The sequence below is a fragment of the Pseudophryne corroboree genome, chromosome 1, assembly GCF_028390025.1.
Source record: "Pseudophryne corroboree isolate aPseCor3 chromosome 1, aPseCor3.hap2, whole genome shotgun sequence".
NCBI classification, from domain to species: Eukaryota; Metazoa; Chordata; class Amphibia; order Anura; family Myobatrachidae; genus Pseudophryne; species Pseudophryne corroboree.
In genome coordinates, this window is record NC_086444.1 from 1,189,085,327 (window position 1) to 1,189,103,598 (window position 18,272).

The 18,272-nt window shown below is 40.0% G+C and overlaps 1 pseudogene; it reads left to right on the forward strand.

Moving 5' to 3' along the window:
* The first annotated feature begins 2,197 nt into the window (after positions 1–2,197).
* Positions 2,198–2,316, forward strand: LOC134956467 (5S ribosomal RNA; annotated as a pseudogene).
* The last annotated feature ends 15,956 nt before the right edge of the window (positions 2,317–18,272 follow it).

Below are 18,272 nucleotides of genomic sequence, written 5' to 3' on the forward strand. Positions count from 1 at the left end.
GGGGGCGTAACTACAGGGGCATTACTACTGGGGGCATAACTACAGGGGCATTACAACTGGGGGTGTAAGTACAGGGGCATTATTACTGGGGGCATAACTACAGGGGCATTACTACTGGGGGCGTACCTACAGGGGCATTACTACTGGGGGCATATCTACAGGGGCATTACTACTTGGGGGAAAACTACAGGGAGACTAAACTACTGGGGGCATAACTACAGGGGATAAACTACATGAGAACTAAACTACAGGGGCATAAGCACTGGAAGCTAAACTAAAGGAGGGGTATACTACTGGGGTCATAACTGCAGGGGCATTACCACTGGGGGCATAACTACTAGGGCAAAACTACAGGGGGCTAAATGACTGGGGCATTTCTACAGGCAATATTACTACTGGGGGCAATACTACACAGGAGCATTACCATTAAGGGCATTACTACTGGAGTGCCACTAATGAGGGCATTGTAAAGGGGGCACTTCATAAGGGGCATCACTCCTGGGGACATAAGTGGTACTACTATTGCGGGCATTACACAAGGGACACCACTAACATGGGGTCTATATAAGGGACACTACCACTGTGGGCACTATCAGTACAGTGGACATAGCATAAGGAGCACTAGTACTGTGGGCATTGTATAAGAAGCGCTACTGTGGTGGGCATTATGTGTATTATGGGGTGCTACTACTGTGGGCATTGTATAAGAAGCGCTACTGCGGTGGGCATTATGTGTATTATGGGGTGCTACTACTGTGGCCATTATTACTATTGTGTGACCATGCTCCTTTCTTGTTGAGACCACGCCGATTTTTTGGCGGTGCGAGCCTACGGCGCGTGCATTACCTTTATTTTGTTGGTGCTGTGGGGAGGGGGGTTGAGTTCCACCACCTCTCTAGGACCACTTTAAGCACTGGTCTCAGCCGTTCACACGCCCAATTTGCATGAATGCAGAGCGTGCATCTGAAATGGGCGGAGATGGGCACTCGCACCATTCATGTGAATGGGAGTGTCTCCGTGCACTCCCATGGTATGGCTAGGTGCCGGATAACCGAGTTGCACCGGGAGTGCATGTTTGCAATAGAGCCATGCTAGATGAGCGTGGCTCTATCTGTAGCATGAGGTTTGATTTAATTGGCATAATGTTTTGGTCAGATACATTTTTTTCAGCCATAGAACGATATTACCACACTTATGAAATGGTATGATGGTAACATCCTTCCAAGTTTGTATTATTAGGAACAGATGTAGTACTGTTAGGTGTCTAAATCCTCCTTCCAATATATTATTTAAAGTATGTAGATAAACCAGAACACACCTTTTTTAATTTACTTGTATTCAATTATGTCGTGTTTGTTCATTAGCTGTTGGATACAAAACTATTATTATGTGCTGGTTTTATCTCACTATATTTTTAACTTTTATATATTGTATGCACAATTATTTTTATAACAACACTATCATCATTGGTTTTGACTGTAACCGCTATTTTTTTTTTAGATGAAACTACCAGTATCTCCACTTTATAGTGTCTTCTGACTGCTGTGCAAAATATTGTACCTTTGCTCTGCACCAATACTGGATACTGGAATTTATTACTAGTTCTGCTCAAATGACACCTAGCATACTCCGCATTTAAAACTAACAATTGTTACATCATTGTGTGTTTCTATCCTTTTTTTTTATTTTACCTTTGATACCATATCATCCTACCTGACGTTAGTTGATTCTGACATGATCAATTATTCAGGTTTAGGGGATAGATCAACTCTCCTTTAGCACTAACATACAGATATTGGATATTATCCATACGTTTGTTCCTGAGGTGGCGTGTTTTTTTTGTACCTGTTTGAAATTAATGACTGTATTGATACCTCTATGAATATGGCCTCTTTACAGAGAATATATTAACTAAATGTACTCAGGAAAATGTAGCAATGAAACACTCTGCAAATTGAATGTATCTTCCCTATTTAGTGATACTTAAGGACACAGTGCAAGATTGGTATATCGTTATTACTATATCATCCATGATTCAGAGGGTCAAATCCTATGACCCTCTGTCTAACATGGACAGCAGATCCACAAACTGTATTTCTTCTGAAACTGCATTCTTATTGGCCCTTTTCCTGAACAAAACTCCTATTAATCTTAATAAGGTGCACTCTCATTAGTGAGTCTGAAAGGCATGTCAACTCCCTACTACCATACCTCACTGCACGTGCCCAATCTCATCTGATCTTGGAAGCTAAACAGTGTTGGGCTGGGTCCATACTTGGAAGGGTGACCTCCAGGGAATACCAAGTGTAGTAGGACCACATAAATTATCCACTCGGACATAACATTAACTGCAGGATCACCACTATTTATTCCTTCCTACTTATATGGCAATCCTTCACTGTGAGTAAGTTTATCAACAGTAATTTGTGCAACAAAAGAACAGTGTGAATTTGGCGCATGAGGTCCTAGTATCATTTTAAAACTGTAAGACCAATATAGGTGTCATTAATACAAGCATTTCTTGTACTGGTGTGGTAAGATACGGTTGTAGTTCTGTTAGGTGTCTACATCCTCCTTCCAATTTAGTTTTTATATAGATAAACCAGAACACACCTTTTAGTAATTAACTTGTACTCATGTATGTCGAGTTTTTTTGTTAGCTGTTGGATACAGAACTATTATTATGTGGACAATAATAAAAGTTATTTTTTAAAATATTCAATCTCTGTCACTATTCAGAAAATAAGAGTGCGCCCACACAAGAGTCTTCTTTTTTTGCTATTTGTTCTCAGTTACACTACTAAGGGGACACCACCAATCTGACATACCCAGGGATTATTTTCCTGATATACTTTCCAAATTCTGGTTAATATTTATTACTATAATTACAATTCCTTTGACTTGTGTGGAATCACAAATTCATTATTCATAGAATCCAAAACTCGCTAGAATCCAACAGTGGTAGGATGATATTTTGCCTCATTTTGGGATCAAAGTCAGGTGGGAAAATGTGAGCCAGACTCAGCTTGGATCATAAAGTTCAGATGGGTCTGATTCTCAGATCTCTAGTAAGAATTATCTACTTTTGTGTGCAGTTAATTAAACACAAGCTACACTCATCTTTATACCAGTGCAGCTTTAGAACTTACTGTACAGTACACACATCTTTGTTTGTATTTAAATTGTTAATGCCAATTGTCATCATATGAATATGTAGAATATATATTTCAATATTTAAAAATTACAAAATTAGAAGACAATTCTCAAACCCAACCATCCACAGGCGTGACAAGGAATCTATTCATTTATACAACGACCTAACCACATGCAGATACTGCCATCCATACAAGCCATGCCAATCTTAAGAACTGAATATTAGGTTGATTCAATTGGTTCAAACAAAAAGAAAAGTAGGTTTAACAGATACACTGTCTCTATAAATCATAATTTTAACCTGTCAGTGGCAGAAATAGCACAAATCATCTCTGGGAAAATGGCATTGTGGCTAATTCACTAGTATTTTGCACATGCAAAGTAGAGAAATCACCGGAAAAATTACCACATGTATATTAGAATCAGAGCCTTTAGTGCTGCTGGATAGAGAGGGGGGGACCAGGATGGAGGCACACATTGGTCTCATGCTCTCTGAAAATGCCCTCACTATAAGTGCTAGTCTTAGTCTAATACATTTAACTCTGCGCTTATGCAGCACAAACAAATTGTGAGTTGTTCGATGGTTTTCAATTCCCTGACTATGAGCATTGATACAAAGTGCTATTTATAAGTGCCAAAGCAATATGGTGGGACAAGAGATCATTACATTATTATAAGTGCTCTGGCTACAAGTGCTGGTAATCCACGGGGGGGTGTAGTACGGGTGACCGGCGGTCTCCTGACCGCCGGTCACCTTACCGACGCCGGGATCCTGGCAGCATACCGACGCCGGGATCCCGGCGGGGAGGGCGAGTGCAGCAAGCCCCTTGCGGGCTCGCTGTACTCGCCATGCTGTGGGCTCGGTGGCGACCTGCGGTCGCCACAGGTTCTATTCCCACTCTAGGGGTGTCGTGGACACCCACGAGTGGAAATAGTCCCTGTTGGTCGGCATGCTGACCATCGGGATAGTGAGCCGTCGGGCTCACCGAGGAGGTCATGTGACTGTCGGTCAGCTGACCGGCGGTCACATGAAGACCACCCATCCATGGATGTAGTCAGAAAACCAAAGTGATGAAGATCTGTAAAATTTATATTGGTAACAAACCTCTCTGCTAATATACATAAATCCATCATTGAATCTAATGTTTTATTTCACTTCACCTGTAATATCTATTTATTTGTGCTCATAAATGATTACATTTGTTCATGTTTTCTCTCTCTCTCTCTCTCTCTCTCTCTCTCTCTCTCTCTATCTCTCTCCCTACACCTCTCTATCTCTATCTCTCTGTCTTTTTTATTTAAAAGCTTCACACCTTCATAAAAATGGTTTATTATGAAGATGAAAATGGTAATGAAATAATTTATAATGAGAAAGGAGAATTATCTTCAACTTTTGAGCTTTTAAATAGGATAGAATGTAATGAAACATACACACGCTATACGTGTGATATAAACATTGGAAAATTTGATGAATCCATTGCAGAAGATAAACAGTTATACATTGAGCCATGGAAAATACATTGGAGAAATGAGAGGGTATGTTGTAAAGTAACATTGATATAAATTTTTAAAATGGAAATTATTTTCTACCTCAATGCTCATACAATTTTTAACCATATACTTAGGAAAGCATAAAGTATTCCTTATGTGCTAAATCTTACAATCCTCAGAATTGTCAATGTGTAACTGAGATTTCTATTATAAACCCAATTTTCAAGATGATAATAACTCTTGAAAATTAGAGATGTGAGCAGAACATTTTTTTTTTTTTTTATTTTGTACATTTTATCATCCAGTAATGGTTTTGCCAAAATGCTGTGACTGGTATTGGTTTTTAATTTACACTAATTTCCAATAATTTCCAGTCAATTGTGAACACCTCACAGCTCACAATATTGTTTTCATCTGCTTGAGGCCATCACACCTGGGTCCCCTTGAAATGAATGGGAGGCAGGCGCATGTGCACTCCAGCTCCCATTAAAGTCTATGGCATTGTGAGAGCATGCAAACACACATGCCCCTTTATGCTATGCTGTCCTTGCTGCGATGCATTGTTTTGCCTTGTAAGTAATTGCCACTTTAATAAAACATCCAAATTCAGCCAGCATTTCGCATTGCCTCTGGACTCAGGCAGCATTACATCCCGTCGTATGTCTTTGAAACATCTAGGAGGGCTTGTTCAGAGCAAAGGGCATGATGTAGACCCTTACCATCTTTGTTTGTAGTTTTTTCATTCTCTGCGGGGTTAATATATGTAGTAGGTGTCAGTAAGAGCCAAGCCCGGGTCATTAAATTAGCCAACACAAATTTCCATTTATGAAATACGTGTGCAATGACAGGCCCCTCAGAACAGGCTTGGTGGCAGCCCAAAAAATATTGATATCTTGGATGTGTTGAGAATTGTCAGTAGTATAATTAGAAAAGTGATAAGATAATAATTGTTTAAAGTCCTTAGAATCATTAAAATATGAGGGGAAGTGCCAATTATAGGAAATACGTGAGAGGGACTGCAATTGAAGCGTGAACCAGATGGGTGAATGATCCAATATTACAATATTATATATTCCAGAGTCAGTGATTCCATGTAAAAATTAGTGAGCTACCAGCCAGAAATAAATTCTTGAAAATGGGTCACGTGGGTGTGAATAGAAGTGCTCCATAGCAGTGGGAAACTAATATCGCCAAGGAAAAGCAAGTGAGTCAGTTAAAAGAAAAATAGAGGATTGCGCGCCAACCCCAAAACTACCAGAGCTTCTGGACCAATTGATAGAAGGGGACAGCACAGAATTAAAATCTCTACCCAGAATTAAATGGCCATCCATCCATTACATATGGAGCCATGCTAATCATGGCTCCTTCTGTGCCTGGGCCATTGTAGAGTCTGGGCCGTGCGCGTGTACGTGATGCGCATGTGCCCCATTCACTTTAATGGGAGCATCTCTGTGCACTCCCATAGTGGGGCTAGGCACCAGATCACCTTGTCCCGCCGGGAGTGAAGGTCTGCAATGTAGCCACACTAGATGAGTGCGGCTCCACCTGTATATGCTTTTTGTACATAAATGTAAATAATTCTAAAAAAAGTAGCACTAGGACTGTTAATAACATGAACATTGTAAGTTTATCCATATTGATTAACAATTTTAGGAATATATAGCTGTCCTGAGGGGCCAAAAGTGCATCCAGTATTTCACAATTAAGGGACCGCCTACATAAAATGAAAAGGAATAGAAAAAAATAAGAGAGATGAAACTAAGGGAGAAAGTAATCCTTCTAGTAGACAGGTAAGGGGAGCGACTACTTCAAACACAGTTAAAATATTTAATTTAAGCTCATATATTCTATCAGCAAGTGAAACCTCTGTCTTGGAAAAAGACTTGAAATATGCCCACACAAACTTAACTAAACTCAATGAATTAACTAAATTAGTGAATTAACTAAACTCGATGAAGTGATCTCAGTATATACAGATGGATCCTCTGTTATCTTAGCTGGCTGAGGCATTAGTGGTGATCATGCATATGCAGCATGTCTGGATGCAAGGAGGCTTGCCTAGTCGTAGGGAAGCACACAGAGCATTTGGTATTACCTTTGAGTGTAATACCTGCAATCATCCACCAGATGTTGCGTGTGGTCTCTATTAAAATACAATACTAAACTACAGCGTAAGAACTACTTTACTGTAGCATCTCATCACACTACAGTATGCTACACTATTTCAAATACAGTATATAGTACTGTATTTTGTACAGTATATACACACGCAAATAGTACAGTATATACAGATGCAAACAAACGTGATAAAGCCACAGTATAGTCCATTGACGTTAGGTATATGTGAGCATCCAAGTCCCGCAGACAAATCAACAAATAAAAATAGTAGTGTATACAGACGCATACAAACGTGTTATAGGTATGGTCTATTGATTTTAGGGATATGTGAGTGTCCAAATCCCATAACCATTACTGCATAATCAAAACCAGTGGGAAGGGATCACTGCTTACATTTACACATGAGCTTATGTATCTATCATTTACCAATGTGTCCGAGTGGTTAGTGTGTCACTTCCCATGCTTAGAGTCCCGGGTTTGAATCCCAAAGTGTGGGTGCATGTAAATTTTTTCCTGACAGTTTATTCATTTTTATTTGTGTATCTTCTGTAATATACCTATACATTCAATAGAAGTGTGCACACAAGTTTTACATAAATCAGGGCAAAGCTGCAGGAGCATAAAGTACTGGATTAGTGGAACATTAGCCACCCAGTGGTGGAGATGTGTATTGCATGCTGAGTTTGTAGTCATGCCTCAATGTGACTGTCCGTGCTTAAACTGAACATCCTAAGCTATTACCTAGGTGCGACTAAACCTCAATTTAGGCAGAGAAATGGCAAAGATGAGGGAGGCTCCATCTGTAGGTCACTGATCACTCCCTTTACCAACTTAGAAGACTATAAGTAACTTGAAAATGATATAGATAGAGACAAATCTTAAAAGGACCTACTGGCAACTAATAAAAAAAAAAAAATAGGTATACATTTTAACAGGCTAATATTCCAGACCCCAAAGAGGAGGGTATTATGGGTATGAGAAACCCAGAAATATCACATAAAAGGACACACATCAGGATTCCCTTTAACGGGAATGAAAATAATAGGAAGCAAAATAAAACCAGTCCAGGATGCCAACCAGCCACACCTCTTAATTCAAGGCACAATTATAAAACAATGAATAGACAGTATAACTTCAGTGGTAACTATTGTGAGAGAGTACCAGAATGGAGGAATGCTACATTTAGGAACAGAAGAACAGCCCATTACTAACCAGACAGGGATCAGGTTCCTTTACACAATCAATTTTAACCAATTAAAATCTAAGAAGGACACCTCGTTTTTTTAGACGGTAGACAGTATCCAGTGAATTACAGATAAATTAACATTTACGAGGAGAGGTAAAAATGGGTGGAGCACTCAATCCAAGAAAGAATAGAAAAATTAAGAGGAATAGAAAAAATAAGAGAGATGAAACTAAAGGAGAAAGTAAACCTTCTAGAAGACAGGTAAGGGGAGTAACTACCACAAACACAGTTAAAATATTTAATTTAAGCTCACATATTCTATCAGCAAGTTAAATCTCTGTCTTGGAATAAGATTTTCAATATGCCCACACAAACTTTATAAATCCTTTTGACCTTTATCTGGATATCTTAAGATACATCTGGAAATTAACTGTAAAGAAGTTTTTTGCAAATCAGGACAAAATTGTAGAGTCAGGGGAACCTCACTAACTCCATTTAAATCCAAGTCCATATTGTTTCCCAAATACATCCAAGGTCCCTTCATATAGACATTTACAACATTAGTTGTGGATTATTTGAACAAATTGCAAACAAAACCAAGAACAAATTACAATTTGACCGCAAAGGAAATGAAGGCATGGGGAGATTTATAGATTGATAACACACTGATACATGCGGGGGATTATCCTGATGGATTTAGATAAATATGAATGTGAAGTAATGAGACAATACTCAAAGAGCGTGAGTAGCTTTATAGGAACTTTAAAGACCATTTTTATATTTGTTTTTATTCAAATTCCTACTGGTTTTGCACTGGTAACTTTTGGACACTTAGTTTTTTTGATGTTTCCTGTTGTTCTTGTACATATTTATCCATGTGGATTTATGTATGACCAAATAAATGTGTTACATTTTTTATGACAAATGCCGGATGAGAGTCCATCTGTTGTTCATACAAGGAAAATTGGGGAAATTAAATTTCTGAAATCCAAATAATGACCACTTGATAGGAGTTATACCATATGACCAATTGCGAGATGGGGTACGCTACACCTAATTGAGAACCTATAGTAAAAAAACCTTTATGTGTGTTCTATCCATCTCTATTCTGTGGGTTTCTGGGTACCCCATACTATATTGTGAGCATATGAGAATGACTGTATGGGTGTGTATTAAAGCTGTTGTCATGGCTCTGTGGTACAGGTCGTGGGAGCGCCTGTACTAACCTATCCAGAAGCTCTGAAGGAGTCCCTCTGGGGGGGCATGGCAGCTGCTGGTGGGCGCTGTCTGCAGGCCAGAGCCGGGTTAAGGGGGGGGGCTGGGGGTACATACCCTAAGCCCCCCTTTCTAAAAGGGCCCCCACTATCCACCACAGATCGGGTCTTTCTTCCCTATCCTATATGCAGCACTCCCAGCTCCCCGCAGCACTAGCAAGCAAACTAGCAGCCACTAACCAGCAGTGCCACAAAGCACACTAGTACAGGGCAGCCGAGTGACAGCTCAGCTGTCCAATAGTGTGCGAAGCAGCAGCCTGCCACTCAGTCTTTGGCTATGCATGCATTCTACACAGTGCAGGGAAGAAGAAAGACGTCCCTGACAGCATGGAGGTAGAGGCTCTCACTCTTCTCTGCTTCTCTCACAGCAGCCTGAGCAAGTAAGGCTGACTGTATTGTTGTATTAATTCCTGCTGGTATAAATTTACACTGTAGACTCTGGGTCACATATATATATATATATATATATATATATATATCAAACAGGGTGTCCGGCTCTCCCCTCAATAGCCCGTACTGCATGGGGTTTCCGCATGAAAAATTCACAGAGCATCCATAAATGCAGCACTCCTGGTGTCTTTAAACAAAGTACACTCATGGGAACATATCAAACTGGCAACGTTTCAGTGCCCTTTATTGGTGTGGCACTTTCATCAAGTTACCTGACAAAAGTGCCACGATAATAAAGGGCACTGAAACATTGCCAGCTTGATATGTGCCCACGAGTGTACTTTGAAGACCCCAGGAGTGCTGCATTTATGGATGTTTTATATATATATATATATATATATATATACACACACAGTATATATACATGCACGTATGTATGTAACTATATATATATATATATATAAGTGTATATATAAAAAACACCTCCAGGATGCGGCACTCATAGCTTATAATAAAACAATCACACTCTGGTTTTGTTTGCAACATTTCAGTTGACTTGCAACTGTCGTCAGGTTTTATAAACAAATTAAAATAAGTTACATACCTTTATAGACACCACCACACGTGTATCCCCGCTACGGGACCTCTCACCCAGCGGGCCATGTACAATGACGTCATCTCTGCGAGACGTGAATTGTTGTTCCATCACCATGAAAACAAGCTGTAAATGTATCTACATTACACTAAAACAAACAAGGACACTATGTAACATATAGAGAACAAAGAAAGGAAGTATTCCCTTTAGTGGGCACACTCGGACTATGTGACAATTAACTAAAAGTTAGAGATCAATTATGAAGTCTGACCACAAATATTAAAATATAACTTTTATTTATCTATATCTTAAAACATCTGCGAAAATATTGTGCAAGTGAAAAAGAGTGTGAGTGTAATAAACAAATGTGAAATAAAAATTCAGCCACTGTAATTTTCAGTTTTTCACTCTCTCAAATGTTCAGTATGTATCCATATCTGTTACTATGTTCTGTTACTTAATATCCTAATGCAGGGGTGGCCAACCAGTCAGAGACAAAGAGCCAAGAAATCGTGTTAGGTATATCAAAGAGCCGACTTCAAGCCGAAAACGCACTTGCAAAAATGGGGTGTAACCTTGTGCCTGCTAGGCCACGTCCCTGGTATAAAATACATTGAAAAAGTTAGATCCAGCATAAAATACAATGAAAAAGCCACTTCTACATCAAATAATTTATAAGCCAGATCTGCATAATATGTTTTGAAAAAGTCAGATTCACATAATACACTTCAGTTCCACCATGTGTCCCTCCAGACAGCACCTGCCTGTGTCACTCCAGCCAGCAGCCTCTTGTGTCACTCCAGACAGCTTACCCATGTGAATTTGGCTCCCTCAGTTCTCAGTCTACATAGTGCTGCTACATGTCTGGCTGGAGTGCAGCGGTTTACAAATCTCTTGTGGTCACGTGACTTTGAGTGTTGTGAGCCACATTTGAATAAAGAAAGTGCCACATGTGGCTCAAGAGCCACGCGTTGGCCACCACTGTCCTAATGGAAACAATTGTATCTGTTCAGAGTTAGATCGTGAAATAATTTCATTGCCAAGGACTCGGCTGTCTTCTAAATTTCTCTCAATATCAACAGTGTGCACACCACTGTTTCTACGAGTGTCTTCTATATGCAGAGACAATACCGTCTCCTGTCTTTGGCATGTGTTATTCTACTTATCGGGTAGATGTAGATTTGTCTCACTGTGTTGACCTATAGAGCCATCCAGCCTGGGATAATTTCCTAAAGGCTTTGATATGATGTTTACCTTAACTGTTCTATTAATAACACCATCCAATCCAGAAGAATTATTTTTATCTATAGGTGTAATTTCATACTGTACAACTGATTGTGTTAATAACATATGCACAAACAAATCACGTCACTATTGGTATACTAGGAACTGCAGTATATTGCCATACATGTGGTTTGCTCAATTCATATGGTGTGTATTGTGATGTGCCAAGTATCCCTTGTCACTTAACCTCTGTAGTTCCACCAGTTAGATGTATACAGCGACAATGTGTTGTTGGGGTATATTTAATATATACACAGTATAGGTAGTTAAAAGTATGATGTCCTTATGCCGCATATCACATCTAATTCCAGCAGGTCATGGCTTAATCCCCAAGCTCACACATATGACTCACAATGTTTTATAGCTTAGGTGTGGTTGCTATTGGAGATGGCAATAAATCTGATTTATAGTGATTTATAATTGTTACACAGAAGATGGTAATAAACAGTCAGTCACAGTCTTTCTCTTAGTGCTAATGCCGTCCCCGTTATTTATGTATAAGAATGCAGCGCATCTCAGTGTGCATCCACCGGCCGTGGCACCCAGCTCCCATGCCACACATGTTACAGACACCGTCTGTTAGGGTAGAGAAGTTTGGGGCAAGGCTTGTGGAGGCTGCGGTGTGTCTCAACATACAACCACCAGCCCCCACTCACCGTCTCTGGCCACACACGCTATTATCAATAAGGCCATATGGGGCAGGGCTATGGTGTGTCTCAATGTACCCCCGCCAGCCACTGCTCGCCGTCTCAGACCACACACGCTGCCGAACAATAAACCCATGTAAGGCAATGCTTGTGAAGGCTGCGGTGTGTTTCAGCGTGCACCCGTCATCCGCTGCTCACAGTCTCAGGCCACAAGCGCTGCTGTCAGCGTCTATCAGTGTGAAGCCGCCGGGTGTGTTCCCAGCTGCGGCTGTATAGTACACATTTACTCTATGTTACAGTTTAAAACATCAATATGTTATACAGTGGCTAAACAATTTAAAATAACAGAGACACTGCCATGGGATCTGATCCCTAACAACCGTTTCGCATAAACTTAATCCATACCTCCCAACATGACCCTCTCCAGGAGGGACACAATGCTCTGCTTCTGGACTTTTCTCTTACTGTATGATTGCCAATACCTGTGTTGAAAAGGTTAAAGGATAAGAAAGGTGTTTCACCACAGGTGATGGCAATCATAAATTAAGAGGGAAGTACAGGAGCAGAGTATTCTGTCCCTCCTGGAGAGGGTCATGTTGGGAGGTATGCTTAATTATATCATAGGAAACCTGAATGTCGGGTCTAAAACAGCTAAATACCCAGTCAGTCTCCTTCATTGGCTACAGACTTTGAGTGACATTTCAAGTGTCCAATCATCGATTTTAGCTATAGTAAAAGGTGTTTATGGAAAAATTGGATACCATAGTGAATAAATAAATTGTTGATAGTTTCCAGCTTATATTTTTAGCTTTATGTTTTTACTCCATCATCGGTAGATATTGATACTTCTATGAATTATATTTATTATGATGTGAATTTTACTAAATGTATTATAATTATTAGTAATATATTATAATTATATTTTTTTAGTAGTCTTAATAATATAGTTCACATTTCTTTTATTATATTGTTAACTTTCATTCCCCAAATAGCAACATCCAGGGTGAGATTAATTTATTACAAAAAAACTAATGTGTGAAGTGACAATATGTATAAGTCATTCATATGCAATTAATATAAAGTATCAGTGTATAAATAATAATTAAAATTCTACAAAATAACGCATGACATGAATTAATATCTTAAATGCCATATCCAGTCAACTTGGATGGCTACTACAATGATACATGTGTGTGCAGCTGTTGTAAACATTCATATATAGGTTGTATAAAGTGAAACTGTTGAACAGCTTCTTGTGGTCTTCTTGATGCTTGTGAGGTCCATGAGTGCCGCTGTTTGTTCTGTATATCTACCCATGATTTGAAAGACAATTGACGGCACTCCACAGGCTTTTACATTAGTATAAATCTGTACCCTAAGTGAATATCCCACATCAGTAACTATTAATACAGATTTACACTAATTTAAAGGTCAGCCAAGTGCTGCCTCTTCCTTTCTAGAGGATACCTAATAGAAACAAAAATCTATCTAATTTATCTGCCTGTTTATTAGGGGCCCCATAGTCTATAGCATAGGTCTGCAAACTCGGTCCTCATTACCCCACACGGTGCATGTTTTGAAGGTCTCCTCACAGAATTACAAGTGAAAAAATTAACTCCACCTGTGGACCGTTTAAAATGTATCTGTGAGTAATTAATACACCTGGGCACCTGCTGGCTACCTGGAAAACATGCACTGTGTGGGGTAATGGGGATCGAGTTTGCATACCTATGGTCCAAAGTGTCCCAGGACCCCCATAGAATTAATCTGGATCTGCTGCAGGCATGGCTGGGGGAAGCAGGGAGCAGTGGTATCATACCTCCCAACATGACCCTCTCCAGGAGGAACACAATGCTCTGCTTCTGGATTTTTTCTCAATGAATGATAATCAGCACCTGTGTTGAACAGGTTAATGGATAAGAAAGGTGTTTCAGTACAGGTGATGGCAATCATAAATTAAGAGAAAAGTCCATGAGCAGAGAGCATGCTGTCCCTCCTGGAGAGGGTCATGTTGGGAGGTATGTGGTATAGATGTTTCAGGATGCAGCTGCAGAGGTCAGGATCAGCAATGCCATCTTGGATAGGTCAGCTGACCTGTAAACTCCAATCACCTGCAAGTGCAGCATAACCAATGAAATCCAGCATTCATATATAAAGCTAGGGATTTTTGTGTAAGACAAAATTGGGAAAAAATTAAAGCGCTGTCCAGAATAAAGACTTAATCATAAAAAAGATTTTAATTATATCTTAAAAAACACTTCAATTATAATGATATAATATTGTACACCTAAATGTTCATGAAATATTGCATAGGACTTCAAAGATTATCTCCTTCAGTTGGTAGTACTTACACAGCTACCACAATGGTTACACTAGCAATAGTGTTTCTTTTCCAATTGAAACACTAAATAATTAAATGAATGATACAGTTAACTCCACAGTGCACGATCACACTCAAATACACAGCCTCCTAAATACAATTGCTAATTCACAGCCCAATCATATCTGGAGGAAATGCATAAGATTATAATTCGCTATTAACCCCTCACTGGGACAACGTTGTAATAATGTAAGTCCAGAAAGAGTGTCTCTGATGTTTAACAAACTGGATTGTAGTGAGTGACTTATCAATCACAAGTCTCTTTTCAGAAACTAGTGAAGTCAGCTGCGTATCTTCTGATGGGCGTCCCCGTCTAGTGCAAATAATATAAATGGAAGTTATTAGCGGAACTGACCATATTCTTATGACAAAGGGGTCTATTCATGTAGCAGTGAAAAGTGTGGAAAAGTGAGCAAGTGGAGAAGTGGCCCATCACAACCAATCAGCATTGAATTAACATTTATAATTTGCATACTATAAAATTGTACAGAGCAGCTGATTGGTTGCCATGGGCAACTTCTCAACTGGCTCACTTCTGCTTACTTTTCACTGCTTCATGAATAGACCCCTAAATGTCCACTGTGGCTGCATCAATGAAGTAGCTTATCTCACCAATGCTCTCTGTAACCGCACCTCTCACCAGGCATCTGTTCCCATCCCACACCGTGGTCAGCGGCTCCACCGCTAGCGGTAGCGCTGTGATCTCCTGCTGAAACGATTGTATGCAGGTAGCTGGGGTAAAAGGAAGTCCTCTGGACAGTATATTCAATACTATCTAATAGCGTGTCTCTCACCGGACATCCGCTCCCGTCCCACACAGCGCTCAGCGGCTTCACCGCTAGCCGCAGCACTGGAGATCTCCTGCTGGAAATAGATTGCTAATATCACAAACATATCTGCCAGTCAGTGAACCGAAGCCCAGCAGTCACAATATGTCACAGCACCCATGGTAGCATCTCCTTTGTCCTTACATTTACCAACGCCCGCCAAATTTGATGGGAATTCAAAGATGTGCTGCAGGGTTTTTAACCAGTGCGAGATCCACTTCTAGCTACAGCCTCTAAATTTTCCATCACATAAGGCAAAGGTAGCCTACATTGTTTCCCTCCTCGCTGGTCTGTCATTGGATTGGTTTTCTTCCCTGTGGGAGAGAGCCAACTCCAGATTGGACAATTACTCTGAATTCTTAGTTACCTTTTGGAAAAAAATGTTTTAACCCGGAATAACCACCTCTACATCAATTGAGATTATGCACCTTCGACAAGGCAATTGGTCTGTCGGTCAATATGTCATACAGTTCCAGACCTACATCTCAGAACTCCAATGGAATGAGGAGTCCTTGGTGTCTGCCTTCTGGAATGGTGTCTCAGACAGAATCAAAGATGAACTAGCTACTTGAGATCTTCCAACTAAATTGGACGACCTGAAATCTTTTTGCACCAAATTTAATCTGCATTTCAGAGGATGCCAATCAGAAAAAAACTCGAGGGGAATGCCTAAGGATTCGCCCAATAACCTCCTTCAACAAATTCACTTGTTGAGGTATCCCAGGAAGAGCCGATGCTAATTAATAGAGCTCAGTTAACTCCGGAGTAGAGACAAAGAAAGCGCTGGGAAAAGCATTGTCTGTATTGTGGGGCTTCAGGACATTTGGTAGCCTCCTGCAGTCTGCTTCCGGGAAACTAATCCTCCTATCCAACAGAGGAGACACTAGGTTAGAAGTGCTCAATTTGTCTCTATCTCAGGCAGAAACAATTCTAAATGTTAGTCTGACTTTACCTCAAGGCACTAAAGATTTTTTCTCTTTCCCAGATTCGGGGGCCACTGAGAACTTTATCACTGCAGATGTCGTTCAGCAATTACATATACCTGTGGTTGATCTTACCCATCCAATTTTTCTTTTCTCTGTAGATGGAAGTCGAATCTCCAGAGGAGTGGTCTCTCACCAGACTCTTACACTTCCATAAGGAGTTTGTTCATTTTTTAGTAATACCCAAGTCTTCTCACAAGATTGTGTTGGGGTTTCCTTGGTTGAAAAAGCATAACCCAAGAATTGATTGGGAGAATATTTAAGTTTTGTCCTGGGGAGAGTCATGTTGCTTGTCTTCTCTTCCCTGTATTAAACCACTGAATGAAAGCAAACTTGTGTCCATTCCCCAGGTTCCATCTCTGTATTCGTCATTTGCAGATGTTTTTAGCAAACTCAGACCCTGAGATTTCTCAATTAATCTAGTACCATGGAAAACCCCTCCAAGAGGCCGAACCTATTAACTTTCAGCACCAGAGACTATGTCAGAATATATTAAAGAAAACCTAGTGAGAGGTTTCATACACCTTTCCACATTTCCAGCCGGGGCAAGGTTCTTTTTTGTTCAGAAGAAAGATGGATGTTTTTGGCCATGCATTGATTTTTTAGGCTTGAATGAAATAACCATAAAGAACCGTTACCCACTACCCCTGATAAAATAATTATTTGATCAGGTCAAAGGAGCTTCAATTCTTACCAAGCTATATATCAGGGGAGCTTATAATTTGATCCAAATCAGAGCAGGGGAATGGAAAATGGTATACAATACTTGAGATGGACATTTTGAGTACCTCGTTATGCCCTATGGCTCAGCAATGAGCCGCCAGCAGTGTTCCAGAATTTTGAAAACGAGACATTCTGACACTTACTATACAGGTTTAATGCTTGTTTACCTGAATAACATATTAATGTTTTCAGTCAACTTGAAGGAACATTGTTGTCAAGTTCAATAGGTATTACATAGACTTCATCAAAACCATCCTTTTTGCAAATTAGAAAAATGCATCTTTGAGCAACCCTCCATGCCATTCCTGGGCTATATAATATCAGGTTCAGGCTTAGAGATGGAGATCCTACCAAGGTATGGGCAGCCCTTGACTGGTCCAAACCCACAACCTTGAAGGCATTTCAGTGTTTTTGGGGATTTGCCAACTTTTACAGGAGATTCATCAAGAGGTTTTCTACCCTAGTAGCACCCATCATTGCTCTCACCCAAAAGGATGCCAATCATAAACTGTGGTCATTGGCCGCTGACTCAGCATTTAAACTTTTGAAACAAACATTCACAACAACTGCTCCAGTTCTAAGACAACCCAACACCAATAAAGCCTTTTTGGAAGAAGATGTGTCTTCTGAAGCCATGGAAGCAGTCCTCTCCGAACGGTTAGAGAATAACAAGCTTCACTCTTCTGGTTTCTTTTCCAAAACATTCCTACCTGTGGAAAGGAATAATACTATTGGGGAGCAGGAGGTATCAGCAGTGAAGTTGGCTGTAGAAGAATAGGGATATCTGCTGGAGGGAGCCAAATTTACAGTCATCATCTTCACCGACTACAAAAAAATGTATCTTTCTCAAGAATATCCAGCGTTTGAATCCCCGTTTGGCCTTATGGGCTATGTTCTTTTTGATTGTTTTACTTTTCACTGACTTTTCGGCTTGGTCTCAAAACTAAAAAGCAGATGTGCTTTCACGATCATTTTCTTCAGGATAAACCAAGGAGTCGCTATCCTTTCAGCCTGTTATAGAGACTCAAAACTTCACCACTACTAAGATTAAACCCCCAATGTGGAGAATGTTCATTCCACCTCATATATGGAAAAAGCAAATTAATTCGGCCCATACTTCTCAATTCACTGGGCACACTGGTATCCATAAAACTACAGACTTTATCCAATGCTCCTACTGGTGGCCTTCACTAAAAGCTGATGTCTCCACTTTCATTGCTT